We start from the raw sequence: 24,104 nt of genomic DNA, 5'->3' as shown, positions 1-24,104 counted from the left end.
TAGATAGATAGATAGATAGATAGATAGATAGATAGATAGATAGATAGATAGATAGATAGATAGATAGATAGATAGATACTTTATTAATCCCAAGGGGAAATTCACAAATTTGCATACAGTTCATACAGTCTGGAATGGATTAATTGTATTTACATACAATCCTATGGGGGAAATTACTTCGAGTTACGACCAAATTGGGTTACAACCAGAGTTTTGGAATGAATTACGGTCATGACCTGAGGTTCCACTGTATGTATATATATATCTTAATACATAATTCGCCAGTCTCCTCACTCACTCACTCACTCATGTCCGTCTGAAGCCGACGCGCAGTCGCCTTCCGCGCAGCTGCCCGAAAAACCTTACGAGACCGACAGCGTGGCAGGCGGCGGATTTACGGCCGCGAAAATTCAAAGACAAAGGCGACTTCGACCGACATCCAACCCCAACATCGTGGGAGGCGGCGGATTTACGGCCGCAAAAATTCAAAGAGAAAGGCGACTTCGATTAAAGTTCTAGAGGCCTGAAAGGCCTAATTACGCATTCATTCAATACACCTATATCAGGTTTGTGGTGCTTATACTTATTACTATTCCACTCGTGCCCATTTCATCTTACCTTTGTCTAGTATATATATATATATATATATATATATATATATATATATATATATATATATATATATATATATATATATATATATAAAATCCAACGTCTGTCTGCCTGTCAGTCTGTCTGTCCGCTTTTCATGAGAGAACCATTTAACAGATTTAGATCGGGTTTTTGTCTATAATTTGCTTGATTATTCCGGTTGATTATGCGACTTCTCCCATTGTCGCTAAGTATCATAGTTCACTTTCATTCACGCGAATCCGAGAGACACGCAGCAGGCCGAGAGGAGGGGGAGGCGGGACCTCAGGAGTAGGGAGCCATGCAAGGCCTTCCTCACTCACATATCATCCTCCGTTCGAGTCGCTCTACCTCTCACCACGTGTTGGAGCGCACCTCGCCTCCGCTTAGCTAGCAATACCTGTTTGTTCAGCAGACATTATCATCTACAGATTGTTAAGAAGTAACGTTTGACATTTTTGAGAGAGACATCTCAGTTACATGTGTTTTAGAGGGTAGCAACTCATTGATAGAGATATCACAGTATGTGCTTTTTTCCCCACATGGAGGATGCTCTCTCGTCAGAGCTGAACACGATCAGATACAGTGCCAGCGTTTGACATTGGAGTGTACTGACCTTCTGCTTGGCCAGAGATCCCTTGCCAACTGTTTACATTTTTGGCAAAGAGTTCACAGCTACATTCTCACCCCTGGTAGCAAAACCAAAAATATTGTATATGAAGACCCCTCTCGGATAAGAAAGCTATGAATATTGAGGTAAGTGTCCCAGACACAGACAGGCGGACACCAAAGGTTCAACCACCAACACACGTTTATTCATATTTTTACAGTGCTCACAACCCAGTACTCCCGTACCAAGCACCCTTCAAGTCCTGGCCTCTTTCAATGCCTTTCACTCTTCTTGACCGCCTCCACTCCTCTCCTCTGAGCTCCGTCCTCTTCCACCCGACTCCAGCCATCGAATGGAGGGAGGCGGCCCCTTTTATATTCACCCGGACGTGCTCCAGGTGCCTCCCAATGAACTTCAGCCGGCACTCCCTGGTGTGGCGGAAGTGCTGGCTGTGGTGTCTCTTGTCTTCATCCCCCCAGCACTTCGTGGTGTGGCAGAAGTGCTGAGGACCAGGGCTCTCCAGGCATTTGGGCGCCCCCTGGTGGTGACCACGGGCCCCTACAGGGTTGATCTTCCATTCTCCTTTCCCGTGGTCCCCATAGCCACCAGGGCAGTCGCCCCTCGTGGTTTGGAGGAGGCATAATCCCTCCTTCAGTCCTACCGGGCGTCCTGGCTGGGTACCACCCCCAGCCGCTTGCCACAATATACATTCTTCTCAATACAAATTACATTTTTTTAAATTGATTTTTAAACATCCTATTTCACTACTATGCACTGCAGGGGACAGCTAGTAATATAATATAATATAATATAATATAATATAATATAATATAATATAATATAATATAATATAATATAATATAATATAATATAATATAACTAGCCAGCGTAGCATACGCCGCATAATTATGTATTGATGTGTGAACACTTCCTGAAAGACACAGTTGTCCAAATGGGGTGGGTTTGAGGATACGACTGTGAGGGAATGAAAAGATGGAACTCTGGAGAGAGCAACATACAATTGTCCGTGACTGAAAACTGGCTCTGTCTTGCGTCTTGCCTGCCATGGTCGGCCGCCTTAGTGAATTATATATATAGATAGAAGAGTGAACCATAGAATGCACAGCGTAATAGTAAACTAAATGTAACAACACTGAATAACACTGAGAAAACCTTGAACAACAGAGAAAACTTAACACTGCAAGAGTTCCCGCTATAGCACTACAAACCGCTCGGTAAAAACACTTTTTTTTTTAATGAGTTTTAAGCACAGGGAAAAAAATGAACATTTGAAAAATCCGTAATTTAATAAACCACCAAGAAAAGTAACATTGCAACAATGCACGCTACGAACCGATCGCTGTAAACAGAAGTGAAAACAAAATCAAGCCTTTTCTTTATTCTTTAACTGCCTTCTCTGCCATATACGTCCAGGTCCTTCTCTTTCGGGCGTGTGTCTCTCTCTCGCACACCTGTGTGTGTGTCACTCTCTCTCGCGATTGTGTGTGTCTCTCTTGCACGCCTGTGTGTGTGTGTCTCTCTCGCACGCCTGTGTGTGTGTGTGTCCCTCTCTCTCGCGTGCCTGTGTGTGTTGCTCTCTCTCTAAGAAGAAGCATGTTTGTGAATCGCTGTATGCAGCGTATAAAACAGTTTGCAATGGTGGACACGGTCGTGCATCGTAACACAGCGTGGCTCAGAGGTGCATGTGAACTGTAGCAGAGACGAAAGTGACTAAGGCGGTGTTTGGTGAGTTGTTGCGTCCGGGCACATGAGCACGTATCCCATGGTTGTCTTCCGGCAGTGTGAATGCCTTGAGAGACAGGGAGGACGCGGCCCGGTGAATAAGGACAGTTTGTGAGTTAGCAGCTGCTATGGTTTTACACTCCAGTACATTGCAGTGAATACTGGTAACAGTTAGGCGGGTGGGCAGGCAGGCGGGCGGGCCGGCGCTCGTCCCATGCTCTTAGAGTTGGTGGGCGGGTCTCTGTGAGTAGGTGGGCATGGCTATGTCGTGCGTATCCCATGGTTGTCTTGTGTGCCCTGTCGGCTTCTTAGTGAATTTTATAATATAATATAATATAATATAATATAATATAATATAATATAATATAATATAATATAATATAATATAATATATTTTATATCTTATTAGTTGACAGCAGCTCACGTGTGTCTATTGCTTAGCTCCAAAAACACAGTAGTGTCTTCTTCTGTATTAACAGAGCTCACGCTGCGGGACGGCCTTTAGCTCGGTCTCACTGATGTTGCTTGTCTCTCTTTTTTTTTTTCCTTCCTAAAATCTATTGCAGCCTTCACAATCTTCTCATTCAAGTGCCAAAGTGGCACAAAAACAGCTGGATGGAAAGCATCGCCAGCTTGCACTGAAGAAAAGGCTGCTGCTTGGTTCAGCCGTGGCACAGGGGACGTTACATAAAACACTTCTTAGAGGCCTTGCTGGCTCGGGATGATCTGCCTTGCCCAGATGTCTCTTGCAGGTAACAGCTGCCTTCTCTAAAAGGAGGAATAAAATGTCTTTGTGTCCTAAAGACTTCAGCCCACCTTCTAGCTGAATGGACAAAATGGCCTATCCTTGTCATCATGTGAGACCAGGCATAATGCAATCAAAGCTCTATTCACCGGCTTTGATTATCAAGTATTTCCAACAGATTTTTCTGCTTGGTGAATATGCCATTCATTTCTGAGGCTAAGTGCCATTAGTTGATGACTGACTCGCACTCTCACTTTTCAAATTTGCATCTGTATCAGGTGTGGGACTGAAGCCACTGCATCCTAATCTGTCCGAGCTGCTGCAGACAGGCCCTCTGATATCCCTTCACCCTCTCAATGAACTGCGACTGCACGTGCAGTGCAAACAGAGTCCTCTGGGAGGCAGCGCAAGTAGATGACCACCTTCAGAATGGACTCCTGGCACTGCCTTGACGAATGTTCAGGGGGCGCTGGGAGAGGTGGAAGGTGTTGCATGTGGAATTATAGTCTAGAAAGCAGATGGAGCAATTCACACAGCAATATGATCAGGGCTTGTGGTCGGGCACTATGAGTCACATCTTACTATAAGGGCACAACTGACTGGAATGGCAACGGCAAACACTATGATGCCCTCTGCTACTAGTACTAAACCCCTGCAACGATTACACCCTGGGCATCTTGTAGTTCATGGCTGAGCACCAGTGAGGGAATGAGAGACAGAGACCACTGCACAGCATGTTGCCACACCCTCCATACCACCTGGATTGGGACCCAAGTGCAGCGGGTGACACCTCGGCACCACACTGGAGCAGTGTGAGGTTTTTGTTCGGTGGCTGAAGTGCCAATCCTGCCACTAACCACCAACGTTTCCCTCTAAAATAGCACATAAACAGTGCATTCATCTTCTTCAGTGCCAATCAAGGTGTAAAATCGTGACCTTCTTCACAATAATTGTCAAATTGTCATTAGTGGCACATTCGAAACCAGAAAGAATAAAAATAAATGACTCCTAGAACTAGTGCAGGCATAAAAACTATGAAAACCTGCCCATTCACCACTTCCTCAGAGTCTGCCCCAAAGCTCTCCTCTCGAGATCAGTTCAAGTCTTCCACTTCTTCGGGTTACTCTAGAAGACTAAACCCCAACGTGTTTTTATCGTCCTCTTTCCTGTTCCCTCACCTTCACCAGATCTAAATGCCAACGGCCTGCTCCATCACTCACATAAATCGGAGGTCGGCTCGCACTTCACTCTGTCTTCTCTGCACCCCGATCCGACCAATCTGACGATACTTGAACAGCCTGTCACGCTTGAGTGTCGGAGGACTCCTTCACAGACTCAGTCGATGTATGCAGTAACCCGCCCAGTGAGGGCATTGAGCTTCGCCCCTTCCTGTCTGACCGTCATAAAATTCGGGCGTCCCAGGAGGAGGTGTCTTTTTTTTTTTTTTTGGCCCGAGTGAGCCGTGAGACAGAGCTCTGAGAAGCTGGACCTGATCAATCAATTCCAGAGCCCCAGTCTGGGGAGAAACGCAAAGACGCAACTTTTTGTTCAATTTTTTCATTTCTTTTCAATCGTCTGGAGATGAAAAAAAAAAGAGACGACCCGGCTGGTGTCCCAAACATCCATTCTACTTGAGACCGTCAATAATCCACCCAACCAAAAGACCAACAAAAGCCTGAAAGGAAGGAAAACTGATATGACTTCATGGACACTCCTTTTAATAAAAGAACCCATTTGACCAATCACATGCAATTCCCCATTGACGCTCAATTGTCATCTCAATAGCTCACAAGCCTGAATGTTCATGACATGGCATGAGGAATTGGCTCTGAGGCTAGGGAACTGCACTGGTAATTGTTCAAATCCCATAAACACCAAAAGTGACTCTACTCTGTTGGGCCCTTGAGCAAGGCCCTTAACCTGCAATTGCTCCGTCCGTCCTGGGTATGACGTTAATCTTCATCCAGCCCTGCATGTAGGCCCTCCAACCAGCAGGAAAAAACCTGGAGGTTGGTGTCAGAACCATAAACAACCTCCCACTGTTCCATTCCATCTGAACTAGTGTGGTGCTGTGCTCGGGTCCTAATCTGGGATCCTGAGTTGGTTTGTCATGTGGTGGGTGCGGCGATCAGCACGTGCTCCTAACCTCTCCTCTCCTCTCTCTCCTCTTGTGAACACACACACACTACCACTCGCCAACAAGCCAATCTCTAGGGGCTTCCTACTCTCTCAAGTGGACCCCTTTTCTGTCTCTGAACAATGGCTATCCACACTACCATGCAACAATATGTGCAGCGGCACGCCAAGTCGATAACCCCTGCAACCACCTTCACCTCCAGGTTAAGTGTATGCAATAGAAACAAAGGACAGTTAGAAAGAGTTGGGGCACCTCAAAGGCAAACCCTGTCTATTGGATGGCCAAAAAGAAAGGAGGCAAAAAGGTTTGGAGGTCTTTTCAGACTGGAGTCAGATCATTAAATGAGGCAAAGATGGTGGCGCTGCCTCTTAAGAGGGAGCCAGACAGGAAGGGGCAGGAGATGACAGGGACTGGCAATCATCTGATGTGTGGGAACAAAAGGAGATGAAAAGTTAGGTCAGAGTGCCAACCCTAGGATTGGGGTGGAATTGCAGCTGGATGAACCCTCAAGTCGTATGTGCGTGACATGCATAACTTAACCCTTTTGGCCCTGACATCCTATTCCTAGTACTGTACATAAACAGGCAGCCATTTTTGTAAAGCACTGGTACAGTTGCAGCCACTGGCACTGGATGTGCTACTATTAGCTCAGACTGGAGAGACTGGCATACAGTCCGTGAAACACAGAAGTGAAAATGGACGCTTCCGGACTGTGCGCACCACATAGATAGATAGATAGATAGATAGATAGATAGATAGATAGATAGATAGATAGATAGATAGATAGATAGATAGATAGATAGATAGATAGATAGATAGATAGATAGATAGATAGATAGATAGATAGATACTTTATTAATCCCAAGGGGAAATTCACATTATTCACATAGTAAGTAGCTCCACCTTTTATTTCCTTAAGAAGATTGAAGTATTGGGCAGCTATTGTATAATAACAGTGATCATTTTTTTTGTTTTTTTCATTTTTGAGCTTCCTGGACACCCCAAAGGTAGAATATCTCAGAAAATCATTTTTCCCCATAAAAATAGAATATCCAGAGCTAAAAGGGTTAAAAGAATACTCCACCCAAAAACGATATTTTTCAAAAAAATTACTTACCTCATGTAAGTTGTAGTGGTGGCCAAGAAAATATTTTAATCTCATGTTTTCAAAGAGAAATGAAATATTGAATATTCAAACTCAGCAGTGTCAGAGCAACCCTGGAAAAAAGAAAAAAAAAAATCTGACGTAACTCGTGTCACATAATCCCCATGCCCGATATCCATTTGTGTGGTCAAAATTTAAAATATGTGCATTTTTCCTAAATTATTATTAACATCTACAACCTGAAAATGCCAAATTAAATGACAACAAGGAAGACGTCATTCCCATAATGCTGTGCGCTAGAATGAAAGACAGGTTTCTTAACCAGTGAACAAGGGGATGAGGAGGATCAGATCTTCAATTCTAATGCACAGCATTGTGGGAATGACATCCTTCTTATTGACATTGTCACGAACATGTGCATAGGGGACAGCTGAAGAACTCTACTGACTGCAGTTCTACCGCCGCTCCAGGGGTTGGCACTGTTATCATAGTGCCTTTCTCTTTTCCTCCCTCTGCAGACTGAATGATTGACGACTACAACATCTCTGATGTCACTTCCAGTGTTCATCCAGCTGGACCCACCTCTTCCTGTCAGAAGGACCCAAAACCAGAAGGTCTGCCATCTTGGGACAGTTCTGTTTTGAACTTGCGTCTGCAGAGATGACATAGAGTACTCCATTAATACAGTGCAATGGATGCCAGGTGTGAGTGGGTGTCCCAGTTGGGATGTGTATTTAGGACTGAAGCCAGGAAGCATTTCTTTACACAAAGAACTGTGGGACTATGGAATAAACTACCAAGATGTGGAGTTGAAGCAGAAGCCTTGACAACCTTGAAGAAGATCCAGGAAGAGATATTGGGAGAGCTTAGCTATTAGCTAAACAAACTGGTGACAAATGGACTGAAAGGTCTCCTCACATTTGTCACATTTCTTATGTTCTTGTGTGCTATGATCAGTAATTTGAACTGAAGTAGAGTTGCAAATTAAAGTTTTGGATGTGTCTGGGATGGACTCTCCCCTTTACATTGTTCTGGTGTGGAGCAACTTCAATTTTTGAACTGCAGACTGTTTATGCTAAATTTTAATTATTTTGCACCAATGAACCAGGATGAACTGAATCTACAAAACTTTAATTACGAACAACCCTGTGAAATGTTAATTTCCCCTTGGGGATTAATAAAGTATCTATCTATCTATCTATCTATCTATCTATCTATCTATCTATCTATCTATCTATCTATCTATCTATCTATCTATCTATCTATCTATCTATCTATCTGTTGTGATGTGAGATTTTACATATATGTTGATAAATGTTTTGTATGTCTTTTATTTCTAATTTGGGCAAAGCAATGTAATTTAGTGTTTACCCCCCAAGCCCCCTTACCCCCCCCCCCCCCCCCTTAGGAATGGGTCTGTTTGAATTTTACGACAGGATTTTGGGGATTGTGTTTTTTACCAGTTTGGCAAGTGTTTCTTTGCTAAAGTCATTTCTACCCCCGCAAATGGGCTAAGGTGTACTTTAACATATGGTTTGGGTGCAGGTGTTAAGAAGTTCTGTTTCCCCCATTGGTCTGGGGTATGGCTGTTTGGAATTGGCTTTTCTCAGAGGCCTTTAAGTACCATGATGTCCTATTGGCTTTCGGGGTTGGACAGAGCATCTATAAATGTATGTGTTTAACCTCAGTATCTCTCTCTTACTAACCAACATCTGAAAGAAGCATCTCTCTTGCTAACCTGTGATGATGAAGAGAACACAATGAAGAGCACAGCTCAGCAGCCATTTTGAACAGACATGTGGCTGAAAGCTGAGCACCAATGATGCCTTTACTAGAGATATTTAAGTAATTACAAGTCTGTGTGCCGCCTGAACTACATATCATCATCAGGTTGTATGGTTGCCAATATTCAAATGTACTTTGCATTTTGTTATTATTTATGAATATTATCAATAATACATTGTTTAAACTGTAACTTAACTTCTGCTTGTCTTTTTACTACATCTAATTGCCTGAGGTTATAGATATAGAAGGGAAGGTGGGGATAAGTTATATATAATAATACCTGATAAACAGTGGTAAGTCTGTGAGATTAGGCATTCTAAGGTCGGTCTATCTATCTATCTATCTATCTATCTATCTATCTATCTATCTATCTATCTATCTATCTATCTATCTATCTATCCCTTTTATACCAGTATTTATGCATTTGTTCCAGTCAGTTTCTTCTCCAATTAGTTTATGACCTGGGAATGGGACAGAAGTACAGATGACACAGAACCTGTTTTAATGAATTTATATCCTGCGAACGTAGGGACTCCATAGGGCTGGAAATTACGGAAATTGGTTTACAGCTTGGGAAAAGGAAGGAGCGTGGAGGTGCTTAAAAGATCAAACACTTTGATTGGACTCATTTGGCATCAGAATGAGGTAGCCAATCAAATGTGTGCCACGTCACATGTCCCATGTGTGCATTTTAACTTAAATATGGCTCGTCTGATGGACCAAGAAGAGGTAAGCCAATGACAGAAGGGCAACATAGGAATAAGCGTCAGACACGAAGAAATGTGAGATCATCTGATTTGGACATCAGAAAAAATAATCTATGAAAAATGAAAATCGCTAAACCAAAAGTCATCCAAGACAACATCCAGCCCTTGACACTTATGATTTTCATTAAGCTTCTCTAGGACTGTTAATATCCAGTGTCACACAAGTGCGAGTAGGAGGCAGCTAAAGGGCTTAGAGAATTGTACTGACTCACCAGACCAGGGGGCGGCGGGGTGCACTAACTTTCTTTCTAAGTTCCCTGCAGACCTTTCCTGGGAAATCCCACCAGGTCCTGGTGCCTCGACTCTGAACACGTCACTTCTTGTCCCGGCCCCGAGGACGACGTCACTTCCTGTCCCGGCCCCAAGGATGATATCACTTCCCCAAGGCTCCCTATAAAACCTCACTCTCCTCCTCTGGAGTTCAGTTCTGTTTTGGACTCAGTCTTGTAAACTTCTCTTGCTTTACAAGTCTTTATTTTTGCAGCCAGGAACATATTATACGGGTGGCTGCCCCAAACCTTTACCATTTCTGAAGTCTCGTACTTTTACACCTGACTTTGCTATCTATTTTATTTTCTATTATATTTTCTTCTATTTGGTATTGTTACACGTTAATAAATATCATGTTGCTTTTATATCTTCTATATTTGGTTTTTCATCTTGAGTGATTAAAATAATAAACGGGTGCCAAGTGTGAGTTAGATGGCTGCTGTCTGATTCACAGGGTTTATCAAGGCTGTTGAGGTTGCTCCTTAATAATTAGAACAACTGCAGTAAAAGTACGATATAGTTTGGTTAGTAAGTCCAGAGAAGGGCGACGAGGCTGATTCAGGGCTACAGGGGATGAGTTATGAGGAAAGATTAAAAGAGCTGAGCCTTTACAGTTTAAGCAAAAGAACATTAAGTGGAGACATTATTGAATTATGAAGGGAATTAGTGCAGTGAATCGAGACGGTGACTTTAAAATGAGTTCATCAACAACACAGGGACACAGTTGGAAATTTATTAGAGGTAAATTTTGCACAAACATTAGGAAGTTTTTCTTCACGCAGAGAACTACAGGCACTTGGAATAAGTGACCAAGTAGTGTGGTAGACAGGAGGACTTTAGGGGCCTTCAAAACTTGACTTGATGTTACTTTAGAATAATTAAGTGGACAGGCTTGGTGAGCTTTGTTGGGCCGATTGGCCTGTTTTCATCTAGAGTGTTCTAATCTTCTAATTTTCTCCCAGAAATGTTTGAGCAATTAGTATAACTTGTACACAAAAAAAGCTCTTACAGTACAAGTGTCTATGTTTTAAAAGTTTTAGTGAAACAGTTGGGCAAAAACATTAGCCTAATGAATATGTGAGGTAACTACATTTTTGGTTTTTCTATTCCTGTGCTGTGAGCAGCAAAAAACAAAAAAAAAAGAAAAAAGCAACAGATACTGAGCAAAAGTGTCCAGACAGCTGCCTTTAGTCCCCCTGACTGTGGGCAGACCTTGGGGAGATGGCACTGTGGCCAAAAAATAATCTAAAGATCTGCATCAGTTTTTCAATGCCACTTCTGTACTTCACATAATTCTCCCTGAGCACATCTCACCAGAAGTGTCCACTGCAAAATGCAACCTGGGGTCTCCAGAAGTGGCTAAAAATATGCCACATGGTGCTCTGTATACCTGTAGTCGAGCATCAAAATCCACACATGAGCGGACACGCGCCTCGTCTCCATCAAGATTATCACCTATTTGTTCTTGTTGTTTTGTAAATGCACTATATTCTCACGGTACAGAAATCTTGTTAGTGTGAGCTGCACTAGCTTGTGTGGTACAGAGCCATATGCATTTGCTAGGCAAAGTCTCCCTTGTTTTCTCTTACTTCCCTGATGAGCTGCATCACCACCCGGTGTGTCTCAGGCACCTTGGCACCCCTATAATGCCAGCCTTCTGCACAGATTTGTCAAAGGTGAAATTCTGAATCTTATTGGATTTTTTACCTTAATTATACAGACATAGACAAATCTGTTGGTACCCCACCACGAAAAAAGAAGGAGCCACAATTGTCTCTAAAAATAACTTGAGACTGACAAAAGTAATTGGCAGCCATCTTTGCTTATTCCGCATTTAATTAAAATCAGACTTTGTTCTAGAGTTTGGATTCAACAGAATATTTCAAATAAGAACATAAAAATGAAAATGGCATGGACAAAAATGATGGGACCCTTACCCTAATATTTAGAGTTTGCAATCACTGCAAAAAGAGATTCCTGGGGCTCTCCATGAGACGTCTACACTCGTCCTCAGGTTGTTGGGCCCACTCTTCCTAAGCAAACTGCTCCAGCTGTGTCAGGTTTGAAGGGATCTTCTCCAGACTCCATGTTTCAGTTCTTTCCATAGATATTCAATGAAGTTCAAGTCAGAGCCCTTAGAAGGCCACTTCAGAACAGTCCAATGTTTTGTTCTTAGCCATTCTTGGGTGCTTTTTAGCTGTGTGTTTTGGCTCATCATCCTGTCGGAGGATAAATGACCTGCCATTGAGATGGAGCTTTCTGACACTAGGTGGGCAGTACATTTCGATCCTGAATGTCTTGATGGTCTTGAGATTTCATTGTTTCCTGCACAGACTCAAGACACCCCATGCCGGTGGATCCCTGGCTGAAATATAAAAATTGTAAGTTGTCACACACGTATGACTAGGAGCGAGCTGAGTGGACCAAGTGGAGGTGCCTGGCCTGGGCGCTCTAAACCTATTTCTGTTATCTCTGCAGACCAAATATGGGAAAACCTGCCTGATTTAATGTCACTGCCTTTTCTGGCACCCAGACTGACGTCACTTCCGGTTTTCAGCATATTAAACCTCCATCTTTCCAAACCAGTTCAGTTCAATCTGGGAACTCAACCTGAGAGCATCCTCTTGTTTTCTTTAAACCTTTTGCAGCCAGGGACAATATACGGGTGGCTGGCCCAAACCTTTTCAGTGTGTTGAGACTCATTCTTTCACAAAGTGTTAAAGTTAAGTATGAGCAATTCAGGTTTACAAGCCGTCATGTGTTACTGGTGATCGTTACGAAAACTGAGGGTTTCAAGCGATTTAATTAACGCAGACTCAGAAACGCTGTACAGTACAGTACAGTCTAACAACAAGAAGTTTAAAAGAGGAAACGCATCAGCACCATGGACAGCAGAATACTTCTCATGAAGTGAAGAAGTGCGGCTGTACAGTAAAGAGGAGACAGAATCATAGTTTTATAATTTTTGATTCCTTAAATTTTGTGTATAAAGAAGGGTTGTTTTTTTTTTTAAACAAGACATTAATGAATGGTACATTTAAAGAAAGGATCACCCCTCAAAAACACAAATGAAGAAAGAATCACCACTCAAATACACGCCAGAATTATGGAAAAGAATAAAACTCCTGACATGGCTAATGCTAAGAGAGCTGTCACAGTGAGGCGTCATACAAGCGTATTGTCGTAGGTATGAAGGACCCCCAGTGTCATTTCTTGACACATTTCTGCTGGATAATTTGTTGCTAAAAGTCCTCAGACAGGGGATCTGCAGCATTGTTCATAATGGTTCTCAGTTCTCTTCTCCACTCCTGTTAGCTTGTTGGTTCGGTGGGCTGGAGTTCTTTGTTTTGTCTGGTTGTTCTGGTTTGTTAAGTATTGCTATTTTTCTGGTGGGATTCTCTTGTTTCTAAGTATTTTTTGCTTTGTCTTTGGATTTTACTCCTGGATTACATATTGGGACTTTTTGTAGGTAATGTGACTTTCAACATTTGAGATACAATTGTTTATAGTTCTTTTTTTTCCCAATTTCTATTCCCAGTTAAGTGACTTGCTTATGGTCATACATTGCCATTGAAGCCACAGCCTCAGAGTTTGAAGTCCAAAGCCTTAATGACTTCACCACACAGCCTTCTCCTGTTTTTCCTTTTGTGTACAAGCTGGGTGTTTACTGTCATCCTCCCTCTTGTACAGCTTTTTTGATATTTTGAACAGTTAAGCTATTTTTCCCCACTTTGGGCCTAGCCAAGCCAGAGCCACCAGGCAGTAGTCAATATCAGGCTGGTTTGGAGTGAGTCATTAAAAATCCTGGCCTGCTTCGTGGCAATATTTTGATGCCTCACGCCCATTGTTCTATGTCTGGGACTTCATTTCGGAACATTACAGTCGGTGACATGTGCCTGTCAAACTCCACAGTCAAAACCTAGGACAGAACATTTCAGCACAGAAGACAACAAATGTCCTGAGAGACCAAATGAAGTGACAATCTAAGAAAACATGGGTGCCACTCATTCCATGATCTTCAAGAATCAAAGAATATCTGCTAAAACATTAACAGAGACCCTGGACACATCTTGGGAAAATGTAGGCTACAGCATTCATGTGCTGATGTGTGATCAAGTGGTTGCTTCACAGGCCATTTAGAACTGCTTTAGGTGGGATCCTGCAGGATTTTGGAATCTGCTTTTTACTATGGATGAAATTAGATAGATAGATAGATAGACAGACAGACAGACAGACAGACAGACAGACAGACAGACAGACAGACAGATAGATAGATAGATAGATAGATAGATAGATAGATAGATAGATAGATAGATAGATAGATAGATAGATAGATAGATAGATAGATAGATAGATAGAATACAATTTATTTTTGTATAGCCCAAAATCACACAAGAAATGCCACAATGGGCTTTAACAGGCCCTGCCTTTTGACAGCCCCCCAGCCTTGACTATCTAAGAAGACAAGGGAATAACTCCCGAAAAACATAATATGATTTGGATTTGTTTAGAGTTCTAGAGACCTCAGCCATGAAGCTGCCTCCCCCTATTGGCTATTCCACAGCTGAGATAGCACTGGGCCAGCCAATCCAATGAAAGGACCCCTCTAACCCACGATTCCTGTTATCCTCCATCAGAGATGACTTTACCTTAGGCAGGCAAAACAACTTGGCAGGTGGGCCGTGGCATCAAGTGCCACATTTGAGTACCGAGAAGAGAATCAGAATAGGTGAGGGTTAGTAACAAACTCTAACTATCGTGTTACTTATTAGTGCTAATGAACAACAACAGAGATGCAGTCTGTACAGTTAATCAGCAGCTCTAGGCAGGGTGTGCTAAACTTAAGCTGTGAGTCTTCAGCTGGGATTTGAAAGCTAAGAGTAAAAGGATATCTCTTATAGTAGCAGGCAGACCACTCCACAGTTTAGGGGCCCTGTAACTAAAAGCTCGACCTCCCACTGTTATTTTATTAATCCTTGGAATCATAAGCAGACCGGCATCTTGAGATCTTAATGTGCTTAAGATCTTAATGTAATGTTGAGATCTTAATGTAAGATAGATAGATAGATAGATAGATAGATAGATAGATAGATAGATAGATAGATAGATAGATAGATAGATAGATAGATAGATAGATAGATAGATAGATAGATAGATAGATAGATAGATAGATAGATAGATAGATAGATAGATCGCCCGAACACCATCAGACAGACACCAGCACTTTATAAAACACACGTTTACTCACCACAAAAGGTCCCACACAGCACACAATGCTCCCGCACCAAGCACCCTTAAATACAGACCTCTCCAATGTCTGTGGGCTGCCTTTCCTCCTCTTGTCGCTGGAGCTTCGTCCACCTCCAGCTCCCGACTCTAGCTCTTCGACTGTAGGAAGGCGGCCGCTTTTATAGTCACCCGGATGTGCTCCAGGTGATTGCTGATTTTTTTCCGGTGGCACATCCTGGTGTGGCGGAAGTGCTGCATGAGCACCCGGAAGTACTACGGGTGTCCCTGGAAGGTCCTTCCACTACCTTCCCAGGTGTGGCAGAAGTGCAGATCTCCTGGGCTCCACACTGTCCGGGGCGCCTCCTGACGGTGGCCACGGGCCCCAATGGGTTTGAGCCTCCTCGCTCCATCCCCGTGGTCCTCTCACTAACCAGGGCGGTTACCCCCTTGTGGCCCAGGGGACAAATAGACCGCCTCCCGGTCCTTCCAGGTGTCCCAGTTGGGTCTGCCCCCCAGCCTCCTGCCACAATAGATAGATAGATAGATAGATAGATAGATAGATAGATAGATAGATAGATAGATAGATAGATAGATAGATAGATAGATAGATAGATAGATAGATAGATAGATAGATAGATAGATAGATAGATAGATAGATAGATAGATAGATAGATAGATAGATATTTCATTCATCAGGGATCCACAAAAAGACAACATTTAAACTGCACTACTGACTTATCCGAGATTGTGGTTAGTGAATTTAAGCATTTTGTTTTTTTTACAATTCAAGAATCTGCGGTGGGTTGGCACCCTGCCCGGGATTGGTTCCTGCCTTGTGCCCTGTGTTGGCTGGGATTGGCTCCAGCAGACCCCCGTGACCCTGTGTTCGGATTCAGTGGATTGGGAAATGGATGGATGGACAATTCAAGAATACTTTACGAACCTCTAACGACTTTGAGTGTGGTTTGCACGCTGGTGATTCTTGGCTCCATAGTTTTCACTTTAGCTATGTCTTTGTTTATGATTCATTTCCTGATCCTTTCTTGCCAATTCTTCTTACAGCAGGGAAATTCTGAGTGGATGTAATGTTGGTGAACTGACAAAAGTTATAAAAAGCAAAGCGGGAGAGAAACACGAAACAGAAATAGGACAGAACCGAAAGATCAAAAGGGACCTCAACAAGTCAACTATAATGCAGGGCAAAAATCGAGGTCAGAAGAACAAAGCGAAAGTCAGAAACCAACAAGATTAACACACACCCAAGAAAGATTATTTTTTAAACAAAGGTTTGTTATCTGCAGCTTGGATAGAAGACAAGGTGAAATGAGCAACCAATTAAAGCCACCGCTATAACTGCCAGTAGGTCATGACCTTGGGAGACACGCCCCCTAGCAATGGCAGAAGGCAATGACAGCAAACTGCAGCACTCCAAAAAACACACGATAGCCGCCACATTCATAAAATGATCACAGTGGGCTTGCCTGAGCTCCAACTCAGCAGAACCGCTAGCCCTGCTCCGGCCTTTAAAGAGAATTCATTTTAGTTTTGTTTCTTTTGCTTACTTCTGCCGTGACTCTCAGCGGATCAAGTAGGTTTATGTTGTCACGATTTGTTTAAATAAATTGAAGCTGCTCTGCTTTAGTGTGTGTTTAATGTCGTTTGTGTGTTCACATATGTAAATCCTGTCTATGCATTGATTTGTGAGTGTACTCGAAGCATATACTCACGAAAGAGAGCTTTATAAAAACTAATTGAAACTGAAATTAAATTGAAATTATATTTCACAAGCAGACGAGAACAATTTCTGGGCAGCTGGCCGCAGACAGCAGGTTATAAATCTAAACATCTGTCTGTAGAGTAGAGGGGGAGAGAGGAGCATCACTCAAACACAAACTATTTCTTTAATAATCCATTCCCATTAGGCTTAAAAAATGAGCGCCTGGAAGGTCGTTCTTCTTTTCAGCTTCAGCGGATTGTTTTTTGATGTATAATTGAACTTTTAGCACGGGACAGACGGCTGCTTGTTCCTGAAGAGCAGACACACTACTGTTGCGGGCCTTTGTGTATGAACTGACCTGTAATAATTGACTATTGTTATGTATAGCATATTTACAAGGGTGTAGAATCTAAAAGAAATTTGAAATACACCCAAAAATCAAACTCAAGATACAGGATAGGATCGTCCATTCATTCAGAGCATTTTGGAGCAAAGCTGATTCCAGTAGTACTTGGTATGAGATGGATACTGAACCCACTAAGCGTACTTATTAAACCATTCATACATGCGTTTTCATGTACAAGTGGGGACCCAAAAATAATGAGATTTGTTTTAAAAAACTCATATATTTCCAAAATTTAATCACCCTCAAAATATTCTCCCTAACACACAATACTCTTGACCCAATGCTTTTTCCATTGTTCAAAACTGTTCTGAAACGCTTGCAAAGTGATGGCCTTCAGTGCCCCCGTCATTTACTTCTTGTCCTCCTCTATATCCTGAAAACGCTTTCCTTGAAGGTCCCTCTTCATTCTTGGAAATAAGAAAAATGCGCAAGGTCCAGGGAGTGGTAGCCGTTTTTATCTCATTTGTTGTGAGAAATCGCCACACACTCAGTGCTGCATTGTTGTGATGCAGAAGCCAGTCACCAGATCGCCACAATTTTGGGTTGTTTTCTCCGCACGGCGTCACACAATCATTTCAGTACTTCAAGTATGTTGCTTGCCCAAATGATGCAGAGGGTAGTCTAGTACACGTACCAAGTGGCAAATGTTGGAACTAGCAACCCTCCCACCTCCAGAAAAAAAAATCTCGTTATTTTTAGGGTCCTCCCTCGCATTTTATGTTTTTTGACATAAGAATTCAGTTTTGGCTTCATTTGTCAAAGTTTATTTTATTCCTGTTATTCTGCCCAGAGGGCAAGAGAAAATGAGAACGACTGGAAGAATAGACATAGAGAAAAAACATCGATGAAACAAGGGTCTGAACCAGGAGAACATAAACCCACTAAAGCCAAAAACCGCAAGACAAGAAGGTCTAAAGGGATTGCAAAATTCAAAATCAGTAAGGAATCAAAGGCGAATTGGCGAAATTAAAGGGCAAGAACGGTTTCGGAATCCAGGTAATCAGATAAGGAAGTGAACCTCGAATGACCCTTTCATCCCGTCAAGTAATGACTGACAGGGGCATGACCTCTGAAGCCACGCCCCTTACTGGGCCAATCTTGGCAATTTAGCACAGCTGAACAAAACATAAAATATTGGCGGAAAAACGTCCCAAATTGAAAAGGAATTTTAGAACAAACCATTGAATCGATAAACAAACACTTTCTTTACATTCCTTGGTTTCGACATGCAGCTCAATGCTAGATCCAGAAAATTACCTTTAAAAATTTTATAGCATATCCCATGTTGTCTTGGGAGACAGCTTAAGGGCTCTGGTGATGGTAGTTCTCTGCTGAAACAGGGGATGGCACTGTGTGCTAGTGCCTTCTCTCTTCCTCCCGTCACTTCCATTATCAACCCTCCTGGACATACCCCTTCCTGCCTGGTACCCATATGACCAGCAGTTCGGCCATCTTTGAGTCAGTTCACTATTGGACTTCTACCTTAGTTTTGTAAAAAGATTATTACTTTTTGAAATATTTCCATTACAGTGGAACCTCGGGTCACGACCGTAATTCATTCCAAAACTCTGCTCGTAACCCAATTTGGTTGTGACCCGAAGTAATTTCCCCCTATAGGATTGTGTGTAAATACAATTAATCCATTCCAGACTGTACAAACTGTATGTAAATATATTTTTTTAAAGATTTTTAAGCAGAAAAATAGTTAATTATACCATAGAATGCACAGTGTAATAGTAAACTAAATGTAAAAACATTGAATAACACTGAGAAAACCTTGAACAACAGAGAAAACTAACATTGCAAGAGTTCACGCTAATAGCCTTACAAACTGCTCGCTGTAAACACTTTTTTTAATGAGTTTTAAGCACAGGGAAAAAAATGAACATTTGAAAAATCCTTAATTTATACAAAAGCTAACCATAAACAACCAAGAAAACTAACCTTGCATGAGTCGAGTTCTGGCAAGAAGGAAGTGAGGAGGAACTGGGTGGTGAGGAGATTACAGTTCTGAGGTAAAGTCCTTCTGAGCAATGCATGTCTGACCGAGAACAATGTACTGTACAGGGAGAGACTGAACACGTGTTTAAATCACCGGCGCGTACGAACTGGAAGGGAAATGAAATAGAGCACAAAGAGTTCACAGCGAAAGTACGTACATCTGACCGAGAACAATGTACAATATGTGTGGAAATCATCGGCGCGTACAAAGGGAAACTGGCTTGTTCGTCAACCAAGTGTGTGGTCGTGAACAGATGCAAAAGTTTGGTGAACTTTTTTGGTCGTAACCCGATTTGTACTTGGTCCGAAACATTCGTGAACCGAGGTCCCACTGTATATGGGGTCACAGACGTACCTCAAACCTGTATGTGTGTCTGCTACTTGTTTTACATCATCTTGGTTTTGTTTCTTTGTGTGATGGCACTGAGAAGCATCATGTGACTGCAGTTGTTGTTCACGTAACCTCTATGACTTTGAATTGTGAGAGGAAGCACCCATATTATAATGAAATCAAATATTCTGTTCTATTCTACTGTATCATGTTATTTTATATGGCCATGTGACAATAATATATTGTAATAATCTTTTCTGTTACATTATATGACCCTATTATAGAATATACCGTAATATAATCCATCCATCCATTTTCCAACCCGCTGAATCCGAACACAGGGTCATGGGGGTCTGCTGGAGCCAATCCCAGCCAACACAGGGCACAAGGCAGGAAACAATCCCGGGCAGGGTGCCAACCCACCGCAGCTGTAATATAATATAATATTCTATTCTATTATATGGTTTTGTGATTATAATATAACATATTGTAATATTCTGTTCTATTCCATTATATTGTATGGCCCTGTGATATAATGTAATATAAAGTTCTATTCTATTTTGCTCCATTATGTTATAGTATATGGTCCTCTGATGCTAATATTCTAAACTGTTCTGTTGTGTTATGTTATTGTATGTGGTCTTGTGATGATAATATAATATAATATAATATAATATAATATAATATAATATAATATAATATAATATAATATATTGTTCTATTCTATTCATTATATTTTATGATCCTGCAATATGACTGCAGTATTATGTAGTATTCTATTCTATACCATTATGCTATATTATATATTATATACTATATAATATTCAACAGTATTATGTTCTATTGTGTTGCTTTATATGGTCTTGTGATGATAATATAACATATTGTAATATTCTATTCTATTCATTATATTTTATGATCCTGCAATATGATAGAATATAATGTTATATTCTATTCTATACCATTATGCTTTATTACATATTACATACTATATAATTTTCAACAGTATGTTCTATTGTGTTGCTTTATATGGTCTTGTGATCATGATATAATATATTGTAATATTCTATTCTATTCAATTTGATTCTATTCTATTCTGTCCAGTTATATTTTATGACCCTGCAAAATGATAGAATACAATGTTATATTCTATACCATTATGCTATATTATATATTATATACTATATAATATTCAACAGTATTATGTTCTATTGTGTTGCTTTAAATATTCGTGTGATGATAAAATAATAAATTGTAATATTCTACACAATTTTTTTCCATTATATGGCCCTGTGATGATAATATAATATATTGTAATATTTTATTCTATTCTGTTTTATTCTGTTATATTGTAGGACTCTGTGATATGAAATATGTTATATTCTATTCTATTCCATTATGTTATATTATATGGTCCTGTAATGCTAATATTCTATTCTATTTTGTTACATTATATGGTCCTGTGATGACAATATAATATAGTGTAATGTTTTATTTTTTTCTATTCTACTATGCTATATTGTTTGGTACAGTGATGATAATATAATGTAATATTCTATTCTTTTTTTAGTATGCTATATTATACAGCCCTGTGATATAATATAATATAATGTAACATTTTATTTTATTCTATACTAGTATAGTCTAGTCTGTTCTGTTATATTATATGGTCCTGTGATAGAATATAATTTAATGTAACATTCTATTCTGTCCCCATGATATAATATAATTTAACATAGTGCTCTGTTGCATTCTGTTATATTACATTATATGGCCCTATGGTGGACTGCTGCCCTATTCAGTGCTGTTCCTGCCTTGCACCCGGTGCTGCCCGGGTAGCTGCCAAATGAAGCTGATTTGGATGAAGCTGGTTTAGCCTGTTCCACTGTGATCCTGTATCATATGATATGTCTAAGTGGAGTTTGCCCACTGTCATCAGTAGAGAGCTATGCTAGCGCTGTGTATTTTAGGCTAATTGGTGCCCACTTTGCCTACCATTAGGATGTACGTTTCTCCTACAATGAACTGGCATTCCATCCAGGCCCATCCTGCCTTGTTATATGTGGTCTTTCCTTGACCCTAAATTAGATAATTGTGTTTATAAAACAGATAAATCATTATTATCAATGTAAATGTTACACATTTTATGAAATAGGTTTTTCTATAACTATTCATTTACAACATACACTCTTCCAAACAAATCACCTCTCCTCTGACCACACATTCATTTTTGCTTTCTTTTTCTGCACAGATGCACACAATTTTTTCACGCTGCCCGCAGAGGTAGGGCTCCAGCCGCACTGTGCCATTGTTGTCACACTTGGACCTTCCAGCAAGCAGTTGCCAGCACACGCAGCAGCAGGAGCCAGAGCCTGAGCCGGAGGCCGCTGCCCCTCTCCTCCAACCAAGGAGGATCTGGCGTCCCACTGGCCAGGCAGCCGAGAGACATTCTGGCATGCTGATCTAACTTTGAATGTTGGGAGGGGGGGGACGTCTGCTTCAGAGAGGTATTAAAACCCACAGCCACATGACGCACAGGTGCCAACCCTAGACCAAGAATTGGTTTTTTTCTAAGACCCTCTCTTTGTTTTCTGCTACTGAAACCTCTGAGATTTTCCCCTCATATGAAAATATAAAGAGCAGCAGCTGCACAGAAATAACATTTTTTTCTCCATTCCATAGATTAAAGAGATGTGTGAAGGGGGCCATACTGACTTATAGAGAGACCCTCTAGGAATTGTTCTCCACTTGTTAGTGATGTTTTTCTTTTTTAAATCCTTAACTCCATTTTCTTATTTCATTAGTCAGGAGTTTACAAAGCAAGTAACACAGTAGTTTTTAATTTGAGATGTCACCTGATGCTCTCAGTGGGTGTGGCCAATAATAAACACATCATAAGCGCTGCATCGTTAACACAAAAAGACACGCCCACTTTCACCTCCAGGTCATATCAAGTGGCTGCGCAGGGGTTCTCAACCTTTTAACAGTGCCACCCACTCTGCAGTTTCATCTTCATGTTATTTTTTTAACCAGCAAGCCCGCGATTCTCGAAAGAATCGCAAATCCAAGAATGGCACTCACTTTCTGTTCCCTCCGATACTTGGAGGGATGAAATATCATGGAGGGTGGGTGCATCCTGGGAAAGTTCATTTAATTAAATAAACATATTTGTACTAAAGCGGTAACTTTTTGGAGCTGTGACTGAGTTGTAGGCGCCTTTGTTTATTGTTTTTAGCCATGCAGTCTCGTTTTTGTGTTTCTATGGCTGTGTCGTCAGGAGAAATCGTTTGCTGACGGCGGCGGATTCGCGTGCTGAAGTGGCCATGGCGGCGGATCCAGGCATGGAGGGCTACATTACTAAACGAACGTGGTATATGCGGTGGTGTGGGCGGTCGCGTTCGGGCGGCTGTACAACCTGGCGTGCACGCTTTACCTCAGGTTTAGTTTACAGGTCGTAGCCATGGTAAAGTTTTCATTTAATTAAATAAACATATTTGTACTAAAGCGGTTTCTTTGTGTGGGCGCCTTCGTTCATTGTTTTTATCCATACGGGCTCGTTTACAGGTCGTAGCCATACAGGCTTGTGGTTGTATTTAGTTGAGCTCTTTCATTGTGGAGCCGTGACGTCTTTGCTTCTGGTGTGTCTGAAGCGTGTCGTAGGAGCATCCGTGTATTGTGTTTATCTATGCGGTCTCGTCTTTGTTGTTCTGTGGCTGTGTCGTTAGGTAGAAGTCGTTTACTGTTAGGAAGCATACTCCAACCTATACACACTGACTGGTGGCACAGTGGATTATTCGTTTTGGATCTGTGCCTCTCTTGCATGTAGTGTTTCAGAAACGCGTTGTAGGCGCCTTTGAGCTCTGTGTTGTTGGAGCCGTGACTCCTTTGCGTCCGCTGTAGGCGCCTTCCTTCATTTTATTTATCCATACGGGCTCGTATTTGTATTTCCATTACTTGAGGTGTTTCGTTTTGGAGCCGTGACTTCTTCGCTTGTGGTGTTTGTGAAGCGCGTGGTAGGTGCGTCCGTTTATTGTTTGTATTCATGCGGTCTCGTTTTTGTCACTCTGTTACTGAATTACCGTTATGTGATTCAAACATGCCACACAGACCGCTGGCACATACATACTACTGACTCTGGGAGGCCACTGCGTTTGACTGTGGGTTGTGGTGTTTGGGCGCCACCTACTGACTCTGGGAAGCCGCTGCGTTTGACTCTGGGGCGCCACGGCGCACTGCGCATGCGTATCGGTGCATCCGTGCATAAATTAAAACTGTGGTTTAGTAATATAGATTACATCTCTCTATTATTAAAGAAAATCTTGAGACGAGACTATGGCCAAGAGATTTTTTTCAAGTCCCGCCCTCCTCTCCACCATTTCAGGTTAACGGCCCACGCCTGCGGTTCTCTCACCTCTCATTCATGTGAATGCTTTTGTCAGGCGCAGTTCCTGCGCTCTCAGCTCTTATACATTTTTATGTTTTCCTCACTTTAATTTCCCAATAAAAGAAGACGTATTACGTCCAAATCTTATCGAAGAATTTCATCTCAAATGGTTATCAACAGAAGAAATGAGTACACGGGCAGTCCTAGCACCGAGAAATGATGAAGTCAAATGGATTAACGTGAA

The sequence above is a fragment of the Erpetoichthys calabaricus genome, chromosome 15 (assembly GCF_900747795.2).
Source record: "Erpetoichthys calabaricus chromosome 15, fErpCal1.3, whole genome shotgun sequence".
Taxonomy (NCBI): domain Eukaryota; kingdom Metazoa; phylum Chordata; class Cladistia; order Polypteriformes; family Polypteridae; genus Erpetoichthys; species Erpetoichthys calabaricus.
This window is presented reverse-complemented; position numbering follows the sequence as displayed.